General features: G+C 33.9%; 1 long non-coding RNA gene across 1 annotated transcript in view; it reads right to left on the bottom strand.

Annotated features, from left to right (window-relative positions):
- LOC115930578 (uncharacterized) overlaps positions 1-20397 on the bottom strand; it is a 52849-nt gene that overhangs the window by 24118 nt on the left and 8334 nt on the right. The window contains exon 2 of the long non-coding RNA XR_004067208.3: positions 20277-20349. This is a non-coding gene — a long non-coding RNA (uncharacterized lncRNA). The remainder of the gene's footprint in view (positions 1-20276; positions 20350-20397) is intronic.

The raw sequence follows: 20397 nt of genomic DNA, 5'->3' as shown, positions 1-20397 counted from the left end.
CCAAGGTCATGCTTCCTTTCCATTAATTGTGTGTAACCAATGAATGAAGGATGCAATGATGACAAAACCTGGCTCTCCTGTCCCAATTTCAATGACTCTGGAGTAACACTCTGGCTTCAGAGTGCCCCATAAAACCAGCTGAAGCTATAACTTTTTTGCAGCCCTACTTTGTTCTCTTCTCAACTGGTTTCTTTCTCCTTATCACATGTGTTCATTCTAAAAGCACTCACAATAAATACTTTGTATGTGAATCTATCTCATATTCTTTTTCCCAATGAATCCCATCTGTAACAATACACTACATAACTGCACAATAAAGATCTATTTAGGCATAAATTGAAATGGCCCCCTCGGCCTGAAATTACATTTCTTGTTTCATCCTCATAGACAACTTCAATAATAGTAATATTCATTATTATCATTACTATAATGGTAATGTTTACTAATGACTTAAGTGCTGACTTTGTTAAATACTTTATGTACACTTATTTATCCTCCTGCCCCCCACCTACCAGTTGAAAATAAGTTTTTTGGTGGCAGAGACATATTCTAAATGGTCACCACTGAATCTTCAGCACCTATTAGAGTAAATAGCACAACATAGTTTCTCAATAAACTTACCCTGAGTGAATTATTTTAAAATAAATTAACTTTTGTAACTAATATGTGAGAATTTTTTTATCAGCAGAATTTCATTATATCAAACATATTTAGCATAAGCTACCCTCAAATGTATGCATTTATACAAGGCAGATTGTTTCTTCTTCTCTTTTAATATATACTTTTCTCAATACATATTTAAAAACCTTAGTGAGTTTTATAAAACAATATCTGGTCTATTTTTTCTCATAAGTTTTAGATTATTCCTAGAATGTTCACCATAAAGTACATTGAATAAGGCAACTGGTTTACATTTTGAATCTCAACTGAATCTCACCAAATACTAATGATCTCAACATTTTTAATTTGCTTACTGCCAATCAGAAGGGAATATGGAATTAAAAGAGTTTTTAATACAAGCTTAGGTTGTTTTCCTTTGAGAACCCTTAGAAAATGCTTTTGGAGTAGCTTGACAGGTGCTTAGGTCTTAGACATATTAAATTTATTCCTCTCAGATGAGAGAATCTAGTCTCTGAAAAGAATAAACAGAATTATCCAGCAGGAAGGAGGAGACACTCACACACTTTTCTACTACTGCTCTTGTCCTTGAAAATATAAATGTATCAGGCAAGCCACTGTTCCCTTCTCTCTATTAATGTGATAATCTTTCCTAAGTCACATGCTTTAAATAAAACATATTTTGTCATGACCTGTACTTCCAAGATGTACTTTTGTTTCTGGCCTGACAAAAAATGGCAATATGCCTCATTTCATTTTCTTGTTTTTTAAGACCACTTCCTTCTGGTTTCAAAAATACAGATAATTAAAACTCAAAACTGAAGAAAGAATGTTTAAGGCAATAGTCAACCTCATTAACCTCATCAAACCTCATCAAAATACTTCCTATGCAAGGAGATTAATGCCCACCTTTTCTAAAAGCTCCAACTTTCCCATGACATTTTGACTCCACACATATGGACAAACATATGGTTTTTTATTTGATTTTTCCTGAATGTTGTAACACTCTCCTAAGCCGAGGTGAATTTGAAATTATGAGCATAAACATTAAATAAAAGATTTTTTGATTCAGAAACAATGAAGAACTTCATTCTTCACTGCTTTATTTATTTATTGTTTTGATAATTCTTTGGCCACTAACTATTTAATAGTCATTGGACAAATATTAATAGTAAAAATAATATACTTTGAGACTTACGGGCACCAAATACAGCTATATTTTGATTTACTGGTTTATATGCTTGCATGTTACCTATCTTTTTATATTCTAAATTTGGAATATAAACTCAGAACATTTAGAAAAATTCAAGACATTCAGGTTTACACAGTAAAAATAAGTCACAATATAAAAGTATAAAAGTCCTCAGATTGCACATTCAGAAGATCAACAAGTGTTTATGTGATTTTGATTAACTCACTCTTTGGATCTCATTTCTGTCGTGTATGAAAATATGTCACCTAAAAGAAATTCCAATTTCGGGATTTGGATCTTACGATTATTAAAGTTTCTTATACTAACTCAGTAAACATATCTGAAGCATCCCCAGGCAAAATCTGTTCAAATCCAAGGGACTTGAAAAGCAAATAAGATTAGATTAAAGTGAACATTATGGTGCATTCTATTATTTCTTTAGAATTTATAAGTCACATATCACAGTAAAAATATATTTACCTATTTATTCTCTGATGGAATATTAATAAATATGTCAGATTGTTGTTTGTGCTGGTCATGCTTGTTGATTTTGTTGGATTGTTAGAGAGAAAAATATGGATTGCTGTCACAGGCTTCCAAACAAGACGTATTATGGGATAGACAGATAATTATTTATTCTGCAATGTGCCCTTCTTCTATAATAATAGAATTTAAGACACCTAGAATAATGAACATATTTGTCAGCCTTCTTTGCAGCAAGACTAAGAGCTTGTCAATAGCACATAAATGGGAATTTTTTATGTCATCCTCTCAAATCATCTTTAAGGTCCTCTTGTTGCTTGTTCTTTGCTGCTGCTGCTTTTTCTTCTTCTTTTCCTCTATCTTTGTTTAGCAGAGTAAGGCCCAGATTACACAATCTAGGATAAGATCAATACCTAAGGGATTGTGAAGTGGTCAGCTGGAAACTATGTCTCTGAGAACTTCACTGTCAGCTCTTACATGCAATAGGGAATTGCTTACTTTCACTGATGGAGGCAATAAATATACTCCTTTTCTGTTTTGGCCATAACAACTCTGGGTGTCTCTTACACCCCACTGAATGGAATCTTAACTAATATATCTATTTTAGAAGTTTAGCAAAGGAGCAAAGTTAATTTGCACTTAATGTTTTCGATATAATATTTTTATGCAACATTAATGAAAAACAGAATGAAAACAATAAAACCCAAAAGAAATAAATAAAGTAAATATCCTGTCCTCTCACCCACATCCAATTTCCTTGTGACTAAACTTTACTTTTTTAAAAATATGGAATTCATTGATAGATTGTGCCCTATTTAAAAATTAATTAACTGAGTTCAAACAAGCCCTTTGGCCCAACTCCTATTAAGAATATTTATGATGATTTATACCCTCCATTTAACAGATAAATTCATGTGAGTGTTAAGACAGTATTGGCTGAATTAAATCTAAAATCACTAAGTGAATGACTTTATGTGGGGACTGCAGAAAGACATAATTTTTTTTTCTTTTTTTTTTCTTGGTACAATGTTATTTTCTACAACTCAGAGAAAGTCTCAAACAGCAATCTTAATCTTTAATTTCTTCCCCAAATATGTGCAAATATAACTTGGATATTTTGAAAAGAAAAATGGGGAAAGGGTGGTATATATATTTTTCTTAGTCTTGGTAACATTAGTAACTGACTTTCTAAATCAAAAGTAATGTTACAAATTAGAAAGATCTTGCATGAAGCCAAACCTCTGTCTTAACTCTCAGGAGTTCTTGACGAATGTCCAAAGACTGGCTACACCCAAGGTATTTCCTGCTTCATTGGTCGGGACTTTCAATAAACAAGTATCTTTCTTCTCACATTAATATTATTTATTAGGGAGCTTGTCAGTGAAAGGAGGCAGCCAAATGCCTTCAGAAAATAAAAGACCAGTATCATCGTGTCTAAACATTCAATGTCTTTCAGGCCTGCCTTTCCCACACCTGCAACCCCAATTGTATGTTTTATCAAGGTGAATCTTAACAAAAGTTCATTTACATTCCAAGTTTTCTCAATTCTTAAATTTTTAGTGTGGCTCATCATGCATATGAATGGAGTTTAGGTGAGGTGGGAAATTAATTCTACCCTACTTCCTATTCTTCTCCTCTACAATATTTTTCCTTTGACCGAGTTCCCGTATTTATGACTCAGCTATTTGAGCAATGATGTGGGTTATCTTTCATGAGTATCACCATCCAGACTTTCACATCTTCCATCTTTCTTGGGCTAATGCTCTGCCCTATTACTCTGTTCAAAGCCCTTTGTGTCTACATGTGTTCACACAAGGGTTTGTGCACTCAAGTCGAATGATCTGTTTATTCTGGAACCAGTCAGAGTACCATATTTGCCAATGTGAGATCATTGGAATAACTTTTGCTGATGTCTTCCACATGTTGGCTAACTATTTGAATTCTAGTTTAACCAATGTGTGTAGTGTCTCATTTCCCACATATGCTGAGCAAGGCTCTTATTCAGAAGGTGGAGGAATTGCCAAGTGTCTGATAAAAGAATTCTGTGAAAATGTTGCCTTATCTAAAAGAAAATGTGTCCTTAAACAATCTGAGATCTCTTATTGTTAAGCTAGTCATACGTGAAAGCAACTTGGAACAGTAATATCTTTTCCAGATTTCTTGGATTAATAATAATGAAAATGGAATAGGCAAAAAATTGAATAAATCCTATGATGCAAATGATTGTATCATCCTTCCTTAGAAAGCTTAATGAGACTCATAAGGCATTGATGGGAATAATTTATATGCAGTATCTTGTTTCAAATTTGATTCTATCTTGTCTCTATTTCTTGAGGAACATGGTTGTTTTGTGCTGGTAAATGACAAAGAGGTGATAATTCTGATTTTTCATGCATTCTTGCTGTTGAATTTACCTAGGTCTTGTATGAAATGTAATTGGTCACGCTATTAAAATGGTCTATTTTTTGCCCATTGTCATGTTATTTGCTAATCTACTTCAGATCTTTGTCATAGCTATAAGGTGACGTATTTCAGAGTAAAATGGTAACAGTATGTACATATTTTTAATAATGTTGAGTTGGAATGTTTTGCACTTTTTTGGTTAAGAATAACACTATAGGAATGTAGACATATCGTGACCAACTCTATTTAACTTTCTCTTCAGATTTTCACTGAAATTTATTGATTTTTTTACTCATATTCAATTTATTTCTGCCTTATAATATCTCCTCATAACTCAGCTCATTAAACTTTTTAACCTTTGATCATATCACTGATAAATATATTCTCATCATATATTCTTGACCTTTATCTGTTAAGGTTACGCCAAGTTCCATTTGAATAAATTAATTGGTAGAAAGTCACTATTTGAAGCAACATAATCTATAATCTTAATATTTGAGAACTGGTATCATTCGTTTGTTGTGACACAACAAACAATAACAATTCCACTAAAAAAACACACAAATTTTGGACCTTCTGGGAAATATCAAGAATAAAAAGGTTGATATAGTTAGGGCTACTGTGATCTTCGGCTGTGAATTTGCCAATTTACTGCCTGTCACTTGAAATAACAATACAGAAATTTTCCGTATATGAGGAAGTAAAGTGAAATTTATACTTTATGTTGAATACAGAAGTTGACTTTGCAGGAACCTTCTGAGAACAGAAATGTCTAAACCTGGAAATCATTGAAAATAAATCCATGATGTACAGTTATTTGTGAGCTTAAAAGAGTCATACATTTTCCCTAAGTCACTAAAATTAGACTAAAGTATCTTCAGGCCCACAACAGAGAGTCAATATTTATGTCTATTAATATGCCCCTAATTATAAAGATGTCTTTTTACCTTTCTTGTGGTTTCAATAATACTGGTGATAGAATGATGTGATTAAAGGGTATGCAACTTTGGCTGCATAGGTAACAAATAAATCCTGTGCTTTTCCGAGTAATCTTGTGGATAGGTAGCTATTTGATCTGGTATGCACCTCTTGTTTATCTATTAACCCTATTAACATCAAAAAAGTAATCACTATAATACAAAGATAGCAGAATCCATGTCAATGGGCATCCAGTATTGGAAATGGAAGAGTATTATGGTATGTAACTAGGAATACTATTGAATTCTTAGTCCAACTCCATAGCATTGTTGATAAAGAAAACAACCAGTTTCTACTAGCTCTGGCTGCAGTGCGTACCGAAGCAATATATGCCACTACGGCAGCCCGTTTGGGAACATGAGGGAACAGATATATCTATGTCAGCATATCTGACTTGACATCAATTTCTGCCAGTAAGAGGTCAATCTACTACAAAGGCAATATACTGAAGATCATCATATGAAAGGTACAATAAAACCAGGGATCTGGATGCCTGGATGCTTAAGTCTTACTATTGTTATTTGAAGACGAAAGTAACCTGACCCATAAGTCTATTTTCAGCTTCATGTTTTATATAGTAATAGCAGATTTAAATGCAAATAGTCTAGATGTCCACTGTAAAATTTTGATTCCCCAGCACACTCCTACTAATCCAAGTAAATATTAAGTATATAATACAGAATATATAGGAGCCTTAAGGGAAATATGATAACGTAAAGCTTTCATGGGCTTTTACAAACTATGATACAGACTTGGTGTGATAGTTAATTTCATGTGTCAAATTGACTAGGTCATGGAAATCAGATAGCTGATTAAACATTATTTCTGGGTGCACTTGAAGGTGTTTCTGGAAGATACTAGCATTTGAATTGGTGGACTCAATAGATTGCCTTCCCCAATTTGGGTGGTCATCATCCAGTCCATTTAGATCCTGAATAGAATAAAAATGTACAGGAAAAGATGATTGGCTGGTTATCTGACTGACTGCTGGATCTGGAATATCAATCTTCTTTTGCCCTTGGAGCTCCTGTTCTCAGGTCTTCATACTTACACTGAAACCTACATCATCAGCTCTCTGGCTCTCAGGCCTTAGAACTCTATCACTGACTTTCCTTCTTCTCCAGCTTGCTGACAACAGATCATGAGACTTAGACTGCATTACCTATTTATTTTTATTTTTTATTTTTGGAGATGGGGTCTCGTTCTGTCACCAGGCTGGGTGCAGTGGCGATCTTGGCTCACTGCAACCTCCGACTCCCAGGTTCAAGCGATTCTTCTGCCTCAGCCTCCCAAGTAGCTGGGATTACAGGCACGTGCCACCACCCCCGGCTAATTTTTGTATTTTTTTAGTACAGACGGGGTTTCACCGTGTTGGCCAGGATGGTCTTGATCTCCTCACCTCGTGATCTGCCCACCTGGGCCTCCCAAAGTGCTGAGATTACAGGCGTGAGCCACTGCGCCCAGCCTAGACCGCATTATCATGTGAGCCAATACATTAAAATAACTCTTTTTGCATATATATATATATGTGTGTGTATGTGTGTGTATAATGTGTCTATATATAAAACATGTATGTGTCTATAAATAAAAAATACATATGGCCGGGTGTGGTGGATAACGCCTGTAATCCCAGCACTTTGGGAGGCTGAGGTGGGCAGATCATGAGTTCAGGAGTTTGAGACCAGCTTGGCCAATATAGTGAAACCCCATCTCTACTAAAAAATACAAAAATTAGCCAGGTGTGCTGGTGCACGCCTGTATTCCCAGCTACTCAGGAGGCTGAGGCAGGAGAAATCGCTGGAACCTGGGAGGCAGAGATTGCAGTGAGCCGAGATCCCACCACTGCACTCCAGCTTGGGCAACAGAGTGAGACTCCATCTCAAAAAAGAAAAGAAAAGAAAAAAAAATATATATATATATATAAAACGTATATATTATATATGTATCTATTTATCTGTGTGTGTGTGTATATATATATCCTATTGGTTCTGTTTCTCCGGAGAACCCTAGTACACTTGAGAATGTGGAAAGAGGTATGGTATAGGATGAAAAAGCTGAGATGCTGTGGTAAATCTTATTTCTTCCAGGTAATACCCTCTCTCCGTCACTATGGTGAAACAGGGTTAGTGAAATTTGTTTTCCTCTTAATGTCTGTATGCTTACCCTGTACTTTATACAAGAAAACACATAAAATCCAGGTCATGCAACCTCCAGTAAAACATAATGAATTTTGGTGGTTTAGGGAAGTAGTGTGTGGTGGGCTTGGCCTGTTTTTTGTTATTTGCTTATTTTAATACCAACTGCTTTAATTACAGATTTTACAGATAGGGAGGGATAATAAAGAGTTTCAGAACAGACACTCAAGTTTACTGCCAGTCCCTGATAAACTAAATTATAAATGGTGAAAAAGGTTTCAATATTATCAATTAACTCATTTTTATCACACTTTTCTGTTGTCTAATACTGTCATATTTACTGTTATCTATTTACAAGGAGAATGGAAAAGATGGTGCTGTCTTAGGTTTGTTCCATTATATGGGATTTATCCATAAATATGATTTAAAATTTACATTCTGGTTGAGGTTGAGGTTTCTTTATTTTCCCTGATAATTAGCTGTTGAAAAGAATGCTATCTCTGTATGATTCTAAAAATGTTATCATTAAAAAGCTAGTAAGTGATTCTTGCTCATGAGTTCCCAACAGAACAAAAGGATTTAACTTATAACTTTATTTCTCAGGGTATGCTTAAGTTTGTCTGGCATCCTGTCTGAATTTTAGCAACAAGACAATCCAGGGAAGGACAAGTCATCAAGCTACATGAATGACTGGTTAGAGTGTTTATTGAACCTATAAGAGAGAGGGTTAGAGCCTTTGCTTAGATTCCATCTGTATTCTAAGTAGACACTGGGAAAGTCAAATAAAATATCTGAAGAGTGAGCTATAGGCAAGAAAGAAAATGCATTCCATGTTAGCATTGACAAGCAGGGGTAGAGGCAGTGCTAATGGGGGCTGGTTCAATGAGTGGGCTTGTTTCTTCATATGCAGAATAATCAATGACTGTGGATACCAATGACCTTCCTTTGAATGCAGTTATTATCCTGGCAATAACATTTATAATTTTTTCTTTTAACAAATTTTTTTCAGACTGGGGTAAATGTTAGTAATGTATACAGACACATACATACAAACACTGGCGTGCACACATACACTCATACACATGCCTTACTAGCACATATATGTTAATCACCTTTCCCTCTAATTCTTTTAAACAGAAAAGGAAAGAAAGTTGGAAAAAGAATGAGTAATGGTGCTAAAGTTCTTCCTCACAGGCTTGATATTAGGTTCCCTGGAATTTCTCCACTCTCCTCGCACCTGTACACACTTCTGGCATAGCACTTATGACACTGCATTCTATTTACTTATTTATGTATCTATCTCTCTTTTGAAATTATGAGATTTTTGAAAGTCAGGACTGTATGCTGTATAATGGGTTGGTAAAATTCCATAAAATGAATATATTGAAGGTACATGAATGGCTCCACCTACAATAATCCTTCATTCAGAAATGAGGATCATTTCACTACTGAATGACTTACTCCCATACAGTATGGAAAAACACGGTTGGCTTCATTTTTTTTTTCATTTGCCTTATTCATTAAAAAAAAAGCTTTGGCTGAGTTTTCCAAATTATCAGATAAGCAAAAAGAAGACTGATAAAAATTGATTTCACTACTCTAAGTGACTTTGAATATAAGGAATTCTAAGACTATTTTGTTTGATTTTTTAGAGGACAGGGCAAATGAAAAAAAGCAGAAATTTAAAATGAAACTGGAGGTTTGACATGACATCTGGTGGTATAGGTGAAGCTGCTTATCTAATTCAAGTCTTGGGAACTGAGACAAATATTTGACTTTATGCTTTATGGAAACTTCACTGGAAAAGCACTACATACCATTCATTATGGAGGACAATCAATCTCTTTCAGCATGATTTAGTTACTAACATACCAAAAACTGTCATTATTAAAGACGGAAACCCTTCAAGTGATTGTAGCTGTCTACCAAACCTGAGGATAATTTTCTGATAAGTGCTAGTATGTTTGGGAAAAAAATACTTAATTTACAGTTACAGAATAATGATTAATGAACACAGGGTGACCAAGGAGATGAGACAGCATATATATCTATGTCAGCATATCTGAGTTGACATCAATTTCTGCCAGTAAGAGTGTAATCTTAGACAAGATGTTTAACCATTCACTTCCTCTGTTTCTTTATACCTAAACAAAGAGGTTGGGTTAGATTAGATTTTGTAAATTGTTTTCTGAAAAACATGAGTATGATAGGAGGCTAAAGATTTAATACAACATAGTTTCTCTGGCTAAGAAAGTTAAACACTTGCATTTTCTGCAGGATCATCCACAGCCTTTATATGTTAATGTGCACTGTGGCTCTTTAAGACAGAGAATACAGTAGGTAGCTGCAAAGTTATATGATTTTACCTGGTAGTAAGCCAGGCTTGGTCACTTCTCAACCCTAAAGAGATGAATTGTTTTGAATTGTAGAAGTCTTCTGCATAAAGAAGTACTAGGCTTTTAAAGTGCCAGGCCTTGGAGGCCTCAAAATATTGCATGAATGGAAATCACATTTTACATTCACTTTTAAAACTACTAATGATAAGGCTATATCTCCATCCATTAATGGTAATCTAAAAGACAAAATACTTTCTCATTAGCTAATGCCCAGCCCATTATTAATTGATATTAATATGTTAGTGGTAACATTAGGGTGAGGTTATTTCTTGAAAGTACCAAAAATTAGAGTATTGTTTTTATGTGATACAATTGGATGAGTTTTTTTTCTTTTTGATAGTTCTGTAAGACACTCTAATAGATATCAATCATTTTATTATAATATGCAACCAAATGCCCTTGCTCTCTAATCACATTATGAACTATAGGAAACGAAAAAGGTCACAGTCAGTAATTCAAGCTATGGGAAACATCTAAGAAGAGGCAAACACATTGACAGGTTAGTTTGTGATTTAAGAAGATACAATTTTGCCTAGTCTAATACTCAAAAAGTGTCCTTCTTCATGCACATATAGCAATAAATAATGGTTGAAAAATGAAATTTAAATTCTGGGTGCACAGATAAAAGATTCAGAAAAAGCCTCCTAAATTTTATTAATAAAAATATAAATAATACTTTAACTTTTATGCCATGACTTTAGCGCAGGGGAATATTTTGTAGCCAATAGATTCCAATGATGTTTTACTGGCACTGATTTCATGGAAGATGGAGTGACGATGGACTAAAAATAGAGATTATTAGTAAATATGTAAAGCCCAGAGAAAACAGTGGCCGTGATATGACTTTGTACATGAGAAGCAACAGTCTAAGGAGGCCATTCGTCATTCTCAGTTTTTAATGTTCCATTTACAACAAATATAGAATAGGTTAAAATTTGTTGTGAAAAAAAAATTTTAGACTGAAAACTGAAAGGATTATAGGGCAGGACAATATTTCACTGAAGATACAGAACCATTACTACTAATAAATATTTATTGAATGTTCACAAAATCCATGGCCATCTGACCAAAGTCACAGGGAGAAAAAACTAACTCTGGTCCACTTTACATTTAAGAGAAATATTTAGTTCACAACCCGTGAATGAATAACAATCCTCTGGAGCTTGAAGAACGATCTAGATGAATTATACTTCTTCCCAGTTATGACTCTACAATCCTTTTTCTGTTCAATAATTGGTGGTGTTAGCCTCTGCTGTACTGCTTTTTTTCCAAGTGGATAAGTCCTTTCTAATAAAAACTCCCCCAGCTCATAGAGCATTTCTTCTCTCCGCATTCTCTGATTCTGCTGAGGGGTGTTAAGGATGTTGTTCAGCAGAAGACATTTCTCCCCTAGTGCTGACTAATATGACCTCCAGTGTTATGTAGTTTTAGGATTGCATTAGAAACATTAGTTACAATAAATTCTGCCATACAATAACCGCGAGGACAGTTTTGTAGGATGATCCTTTAATAAGAGCATCTCCTCTTGCTCCTGCTTTCCTGTCAGCAAGCACGGTCTTAGTTCTTGCCACTCACTTTTCCATCTTTGGTATCATTAAATCCATCCCATCTATCTGTCTCTCATTGCATTGCAAAACATTGCAGACTTAAAGATTTGCCTGAAGTGCGGAATTAACTAGATTCTTAAAATATAATAGTTCCAAAATTGTAACAAGAAAATTTAATATTAAATTAAATAATTCCTCATATCCTCAAATTATACGTAGTAACCCAGTGTCCTGAAAACAAAATAGAAATCCAGAGTTTTGGTGAAGAAAATTTCCTAAACTTCCAGCATATTGACAAGTCATTACACTTAGTAATGATATGGTTTTTTAATGATATATTTTTATTTTTTAATTTTTAAAACATTTAAAAAATAACCATAGCACTATATAGATCCGTTGTAAAATATATAGCATCAAAAGAAAATGGCAATAACCCAAAACAAAACCACCATCAAATATGGACATTTTAGATCATTTCCTTTTCTCTATTTATGGTGCACGTTTTTTATAATTGAGATCAATAATGTATATAAACTGCATAGCCTCCTTTCTCACTTATATCATAATATTTTTGTCTGTTTAAAAAATTATAAGCATTAGTTTAAAAGCTTCATAGTATTTTATAGTATGCATATGCCCACTTTATTTAAATATTTCCTGTAAAAATGAACATTTATATTGAGTGTGGTTTTGGTTTATCTAAGTATAAATCTTTGAAAAGAATAATCAGACCTCTAAGATTTTATTCTTAGAAATTGAATTATTGAAATAAAAAATATAAACATTGTGTTCTTTATTCAGTTCTCTTTATTCATAGAGAATGTTTATTACTGAAAGAGTGTTAATGGTTTATCTAATTCGTGGAAGTTTACCAACTGAATTATTAAGATGTCCTGCTCTTTCACCAGTTAGTTATTTTGTAAATAACTATTTCTCAAGAATTGCATATGCAAGATGTTTTCTAAGTTATTTTATTACTGTTGATGTCTTTAAACTTTTATGAGTAAAATATTTTTAATATGGATAGATAATAGCAAATGAGTTCATACTTTTTTCCATTGTTGTGGTTTAATGTCATGCAACAAATGTTATCATGAACCTGAAACATTTAACGTATCTTAAAAGAATGATCTCTTTATTTACTTATTAAACTCAGTTATATAGGTAGATAGTAACACTTTTTTCCTTGGCACATGGAGAGACTAACATCCAAATAGCTAACTTTATTGAATAGATTACACTACTTTAAAAATCTAGTAGATTTTTGGAGACACGCTGTAGGCAAAATATTACCTGAAGCTCATATCAATCAATACCTATCTTTCTCTTTAGTAATATATTTGAAGAAGGCTTTAATGTCAGTGAACATAGAAGTACTCTTCCTATTTGCTTTTCATGCTATAACTGTTTTTTTAATTATCAAAAATTTCCAAATTGTAGGAAAGTAAATTCCTCAATTTTGAGATGTTTTCATTTTCAGATAATTTCATATTTTGGTGTTTCGTTTTAGTCTAGATGTACAGAACTGTAAAGGAATTTAATGGAGTCTTCTATTATTTACAGAAGAATCAATACTTAAAACTTTTCAATTTAATGGGATGGATATTTGAGTAACAGACATCCCTCATACTTTTAAGCATAAATTATCTGTAAATCTCTTAAATTGCCAAGTTCTATGGTGAGGTTTATATTTAAATATTAACAAACTAAACATTAAAACCCAGTCTAATTACAGCTCATATATTCTAAGACTTTTAATTAATTTCTACCACTTTAATACTTTCTACATCTCTATGTAACTTTCAACTGCTTTCTAAACTTTTCAAGTACTGGGTATTCTTTGATCTGAATGATAGATAAAAACACATTACACCAAAACTTTAGTTTCCACTACTGTTAAAATACACTGCAGGGACCTATGAAAGTGCTGTCTACTATATAAATATATGTTGATGTTTCATGTATAATTGCTTCCACAGGGACACTAAATATATTCCATAGATTGTAAGGCAATCATAAGTCAGAAGAGACATTGAGTGTGTAAATAATGTAAATGCTTGTCTTGAGTCATGGGGGAAAACCCCTGAACCATTTTTCTTACCATATTTCAACAGCTGCAGTCTTTGTCTGAGAGGCAAATAATTGGAGGTACTTATGTATGTCATGGTTATTTCAGAATCCCTGTGTTCCTCTCCAGGCAGAATCCCTATGAATTTTGGCTCTTACTTATGTGTTCTCATGATACTGAAATTCCAGAGAGCGAGGGTGCAATGATAGCCCCAGAGAAACATTTCCATCCTTAGAAGTTAGTGAGCTTTGGATTATCAGCTTGATCGTATCCTTACTTCAAATTCAATGGTATGGATCTTATAAATCCTGGATCTCCATATATAAATGGCTCCATCTGACTCAGTATGTTCCTTCTCAGGCTAGTTTCAGTTTCTGGGCATATTTAAAACAAATGTATTTTATAATAGAGCCAAACAATCCTGAATAAACTCTTATCCACAATTCTTGAAGTAACATTTAGAAAGAGAAATAAATTTAAGCAGAGAAAAGCAGAGAAAGTATTTAGAAGCTTAAAATTAGAAAATTATTTATAGAAATAAAGCATTTGTGTTGATAAAAAGCAATAAAATAAAATCAACATTTTTCAGTACACGATTTTTGTAGACATTTGCATAAGGGTCAGTAATTATGTATGATATAGTACAAGGAAAATGATGGAGCAAACTAGTTTATTTTGTAACAACTTGCTCAATAAACTGAAATATAAAATAATAGCACATCACGAAAAAACTTCTCTTCCAAAGTATCTCATCTAAATATTTACAAATCATATATCTTCTTTGTAGTTTGGTTATATCATCTGTAAAGTGTGGGAGAAAAACTAGATAATGTTCTAATTTTGTTTTTCACTTTAACTTTGATTTTAAGATCTCATATTGATAATTTGTTAATATTTTATATCATACTTGAAAGATTTGATGTGCTTCATGAAAGTAAACACAGCAAAATCACGTTTTCTAAGTGAGAGTTGAAAAAGGTACGGGTAAGTTAAAAATAAGACAAAATAAGAGAGTTAATGCACATACCTACATTTTCTAATACTGTATCTGTTTACCTGCAAGAGTAATTTGCAACCTCAAAATAATTACAATTGACACTAACTACATGATAGGGTAACTAATCATTTTAACTACAGAGTGATTGAAAATCTTAACCTAAATTATAGAAAGTATTATGGGAAACCATTTTCCTGCTATTTTTGTTCAATATGGCTGCTGATAGGTTTGATTTTTTCCTATGGTAGGTTACATAAAAGGCCACAACCCTTCACCACTTCCTATAAAGCTGACCTTTGCAATGTAACTTTGTATTACCTGCCACTAAAGAGGTATAGTGGTATTGCTTTATCACTTGAGTCTAGACTTAACCATATAATTTGTTCTATGTAATACAATGTTAGCAGGCATAATATTACTAGGAAAAAAATACTCTTATGGAAAGTACTTGTACAGTCAAACTCACTCTTGTGCTTCTGCCATGGCCAAGAGATAGGCATGCCTAGGCTAGCCTACTGGGCCCAGGAGAAGAATAATGGACATATGACTTAGAGCTGCCTAGTTGTACACAGGCTAGATAAGACAGCCTTGTGGTGAGATGTGTGACAAATCAATTTTGCTATATATTACTGGGATTTGTGGACTATGCAGCATTAGTATTCCAATAATTCCGAGTCTGGCATTATTATCTCCAAGGGGTCATGGTACTCTATGGCTTAGACACACAGATGAGAAGTATGTCTTCCTAAAACAACAGCACATGGGAACACTACAGGGTCAAGAATGGCCTGGGTCTCCTACCCAGGACTCATGTTCTGTATTGGAACTGAGTATCTTAGAGATTGAAGGCATGAAGGACGTGCCGTTCTAAAATATGCCTAATTAGTATACTGATTCTTTCAAGTTGAAAACAGTACAGAAATTGCAGTTTTAGAAAGGGCTATCTAGCTTGTTTCTTGCTGTGTGCACAAGCCATAAAGATTTCTCTGGGAGGGATACTTTTCCTGTGCCAGAAGAAGAAAGTAGCCTTTATCATCACAGACTGGGAATTGGAGGCTTCAGAGGACCTGAATAATTATGCTTACCAAAGTAATGCTTATCTTCAACTAGTTTTACAGCCCCCTCCCTTGCATATATCTCCTAGTGACTTTCCTAGAAATTTACTTCTAGGCAGATCACCTTTGTTATGTCATATCTTCTTGAATTTATCATCTTTGTCTAAAAAGTATAAAAACATCCGACTTCATGCTCTTGTAAACATCCTCGAGTACATGTAAAACTAATACAACCTGTATGCTTTTCTCTTGTTAGCTTGCCTGCTGGTTTCTAGATCCAGCTGAAGAGCCCACATGAGAGTTAAAGGGAGGTTGGAGGTGATCTCTGGCTTCCCTATGGGATCTAGACAACCGAGCTAACACACAAGCCATTCTGTGAATAAGCTGACTTGTGACAGAACTTAGGCTTGAGAGAACACCACTATCTAACATCTGCTTGTTTTTATTTCCATGATTCTTGCTAGGATTTCTTACATTCTATTAATAACATTTTTATTTTTGTAATTCAGTATATTGCTCTTTTCCTCTCTTTTTAAATAACGTGTTTCTTCTTGTAGTATTAATTCATTTTCATCGTCTTCCTTTTCTGCAAAGTTTATTTTTTATTAGATTCTTCATAAGCTTGATTTTTAGCCAGGAAGAAAACATGTTTGTTGGCAGATTTCATCATTCTCCAACACCTTGAGTTAGTATTAATGAAAATGTCTGTTTTTTAAAAAATATTTAGTTTGGTAAGCAATTCATTTTGGTTCCATAGCATCCATATTTGGAATGTGTACCTCACACTAATCAGAAAGAATGATGCCATTATCTGTTGTAGTGGCAACAAGATACTTAATATCTAGTGATAGACACACTCAAAATTTCATTAATTATATTATTTAAGCTTCTAATTACACTCCAATATACTTCCCCATTTACAAAACAAACTGAAAGGATTCCCCAGCTCACTGTCTCTTGCTGCTATTTATTTCCCAGGAAGATTTATCAAACGCTATGAAAGCTATGAATTGAAATTACCTTGAGCTTTGTTTTCTTAACTGCTTTTCCTTTCTCTGTTCCACCAATAAAATCTAAATAACAAAATAATGGGATGCATTATTTCCAGCTACCTTTTTTCATTTTCTGGTCTTGTATTGAGACCAGGATGCAACCCAAGGAATTAAAAGCACACAGCTAGCTATCACCTTCTTCCTGATCTCTTAAAAAAAAAAGGCAACCTCATTCACAAGAGTTTTCATTTCATATTATAATAATCAGGATCAAATTATTGAGGCACTCCTTCTTCTGTCACTTGGGGAAGAAAACAGAAACACTCTTTGCTAGTTAGATTTACGTGACTTCCTTTGGAAGCAAGATAATAATTTATATTTAAATGAAATGATGATTAGCATAAGGGTTTATCATGGCAGCCAGCCCACAGCAAGCTTTATTTGTACTTACCTGATGCAACAGAGATAAGAAATGTTAAGTGCAGTCCTAGCTCCTTCCCCACAATTAAAGCATTTTGAGGCTTTAGTCCCCAAATGACAGGTTAACCAAAATGATTTTAAAAGAAATGTTAATCTACAATTTTTGTAATGTTCTTATAGAAAATCATGATGTGATTAAAAACAACACTAGCTCAGAGACTTATGGCAGCTGTTAACCCAAGTTTGTATCAATTCTGGAAAGACAGTGTATGTTTCCAGCTTCCAAGTCCTCTTTTTATAAAATGGAAATTTCAGAATGTTTTCCTAGGTTTCTTCCAGATCTAAAATTCTGGATTTCTGTAACCATAAAGAGGTGAGTTTGTATCATACCTATTTAACTCACTGTGAAGAATTTGTATTCTTTCAAGAGATGGTACAATTTCATTTTACAGAAGAGTCTCACTTTTTATTATCTTTCTCAGCTTTTCCTATTGACTTGTAATAGGACAAGTTGTGTAAGATAGGTGATAGGCTGGGGTGATTAAAAAGCCAGATTCTATGGCCATATAGCCTGATTTTAAATCTCGGCTTTGTCGCACATTGCTGTGGACTTTGGATAATATATTTAGGTTGCCTATTTCTTAGCTTTTGTTAAAAAAAAAGAAGATAATCATGGGGCCTGTCTAACAGGGTCTCTTGGTATTTTTGCCTGTATTAATACATCTATGAGAAGGGTGAATCTTAGCACTGAGCACTTAGCCTCAGTAGAAATACTGTAGCAATATGGAGTTCTTTTTTGAGAAAGAGCCTTTCTTAACTACCCAAATATAACTGTGGGAAACTATCCTTGGGTATCCTTCTCAAATTACTAAAACTGAGTCATCCATCACAATAAAAACAGAATAAAATTTATCTTTTTTTCTATCTATGAGAACTTTACCCAAGTAAAGTTTGAAATATGCAAAATTTTGGTTGCACTCTTTTATATATAACTTACTTTCCTACCTTCACAGATGCTACAGGGTAATTCTAAATCCTAAAGTTTATTACTATTAGTTATTATACATTAATCATTGCTTTGGTATCACTCTATTTTTACAAATGTTTTCTTTAAAATATCTATTAAAACTCTGCTTTTCTAGGCATATCATAAAACGTTCAATATGATTTATCCTCAGAAAATTGCAAATTAAAGCAAAAATGAGCTATTGATATATAAGTATTAGAATGGCTTAAAAAAAACTGAATAGGCTATGGGACAGTAGAAACCTTCTTTCATCGCTAATGAGAATTCAAAATGGTACCATCGTTCTGGAAGATATTTTGGCAGTTTTTTACAAACTTAAATATAGTTTTAATATACAATCCAGCAGTTGTGTCCCTGGCTATTTATCCATTTCAGTTACAATTTTATGCCCACACAAAATCCTGCATATGAATATTTATAGCACTTTCATTCATAATCACAAAAAACTGGAAGCAACCAGGATATCTTCCAATATGAATGGATACACAAACTGGGATTCAGTCATGCTATGGAATATTATATAGTGGTAAAAATGAAATGAGCTTTCAAGCCACAAAAAGACATGGAGGAATCTTAAATACATATTGCTAAGTTAAAGAAAAGGCTATATACTATATATTCCCAATTATACAATGTCTCAAAAAAGGCAAAACTATTGAGACATTAAAATGATTATTGACTCCCAGGCATTAAGGAAAGGGAAGGCATGAATAGGTGAAGCACAGTATTGTTTTAGGGCATTGAAACTATTTTGCCTGATACTATAAAGGTGGATACATGACATTATGCATTTGTCAAAACCCATGTAACTTTTTTTTTTTTTTATACTTTAAGTTTTAGGGTACATGTGCACATTGTGCGGGTTAGTTACATACGTATACACGTGCCATGCTGGTGCGCTGCACCCACTAACTTGTCATCTAGCGTTAGGTATATCTCCCAATGCTATCCTTCCCCTCTCCCCCCTCCACCACAGTCCCCAGAGTGTGATATTCCCCTTCCTGTGTCCATGTGATCTCATTGTTAAGAAAAAAACAAACAACCCCATCAAAAAGTGGGCGAAGGACATGAACAGACATTTCTCAAAAGAAGACATTTATGCAGCCAAAAAACACATGAAAAAATGCTCATCATCACTGGCCATCAGAGAAATGCAAATCAAAACCACAATGAGATACCATCTCACACCAGTTAGAATGGCAATCATTAAAAAGTCAGGAAACAACAGGTGCTGGAGAGGATGTGGAGAAATAGGAACACTTTTACACTGTTGGTGGGACTGTAAACTAGTTCAACCATTGTGGAAGTCGGTGTGGCGATTCCTCAGGGATCTAGAACTAGAAATACCATTTGACCCAAAACCTATGTAACTTTAAAGCATAAGGGGGTAAACTTTAAAATTAAAAGTTAAGAAAAAAGAAACATTTAGAAGGTCCAGGGATTCCAAAGTAATGCATGCGCAACAGGAACATTTAATTGTATGGCAAATAATGGTGAAATTACACCTGTGTCTCTAGTAGATTATTGAAACAATCTCACCGAAGATGGTGAGGAGAGGAAGATGCTGAGCTGAGTAACTTTGCAAATGAGTAAAGTCTGTAAGAGTAAGGGCAAAAGAAACTGCCCGTAAGCACTGTACTCTATTTGGTAAAGTAGCCTCCTGGCAAGCACTAGTTACCAGCTTTGAAACTACTGCATATATGCCCTGGAATTGAACAATTAAATAAAGGAACAGTGGATGGTGAGAGCCAAACTTCTCACTGTTGGAATAGGAATTTACAGATAAAGCAAGGGAAGGAGATAAGCATTATCCAAGCAATCATAGATTGGCTTTGGAGAAATCAGTATAAACTCAAATTTAGCTTAATCTAGAGGCAAATGGTTATATACAGAAGTTCTCTGTGAATCTAAAACTGCTCTAAAAATAAAGCCTAATATTGAAAACAAAATTTATTTCCATATTACCTTCATATTCCTTCTCAAATTATTTTACTTCTTCTCCTCCTTATTTTGTTCCTCCTACTTCTTCTTCTTATACCTGTAGGGAAATATTTTAATTCAGCTTTTCTAAGCATATTAAAAGTTC

The sequence above is a fragment of the Gorilla gorilla genome, chromosome 15 (genome assembly GCF_029281585.2).
Source record: "Gorilla gorilla gorilla isolate KB3781 chromosome 15, NHGRI_mGorGor1-v2.1_pri, whole genome shotgun sequence".
Taxonomy (NCBI): domain Eukaryota; kingdom Metazoa; phylum Chordata; class Mammalia; order Primates; family Hominidae; genus Gorilla; species Gorilla gorilla.
The sequence above is the reverse complement of the archived record's forward strand: the minus strand, read 5'-3'. Positions and strand labels throughout refer to the sequence as shown.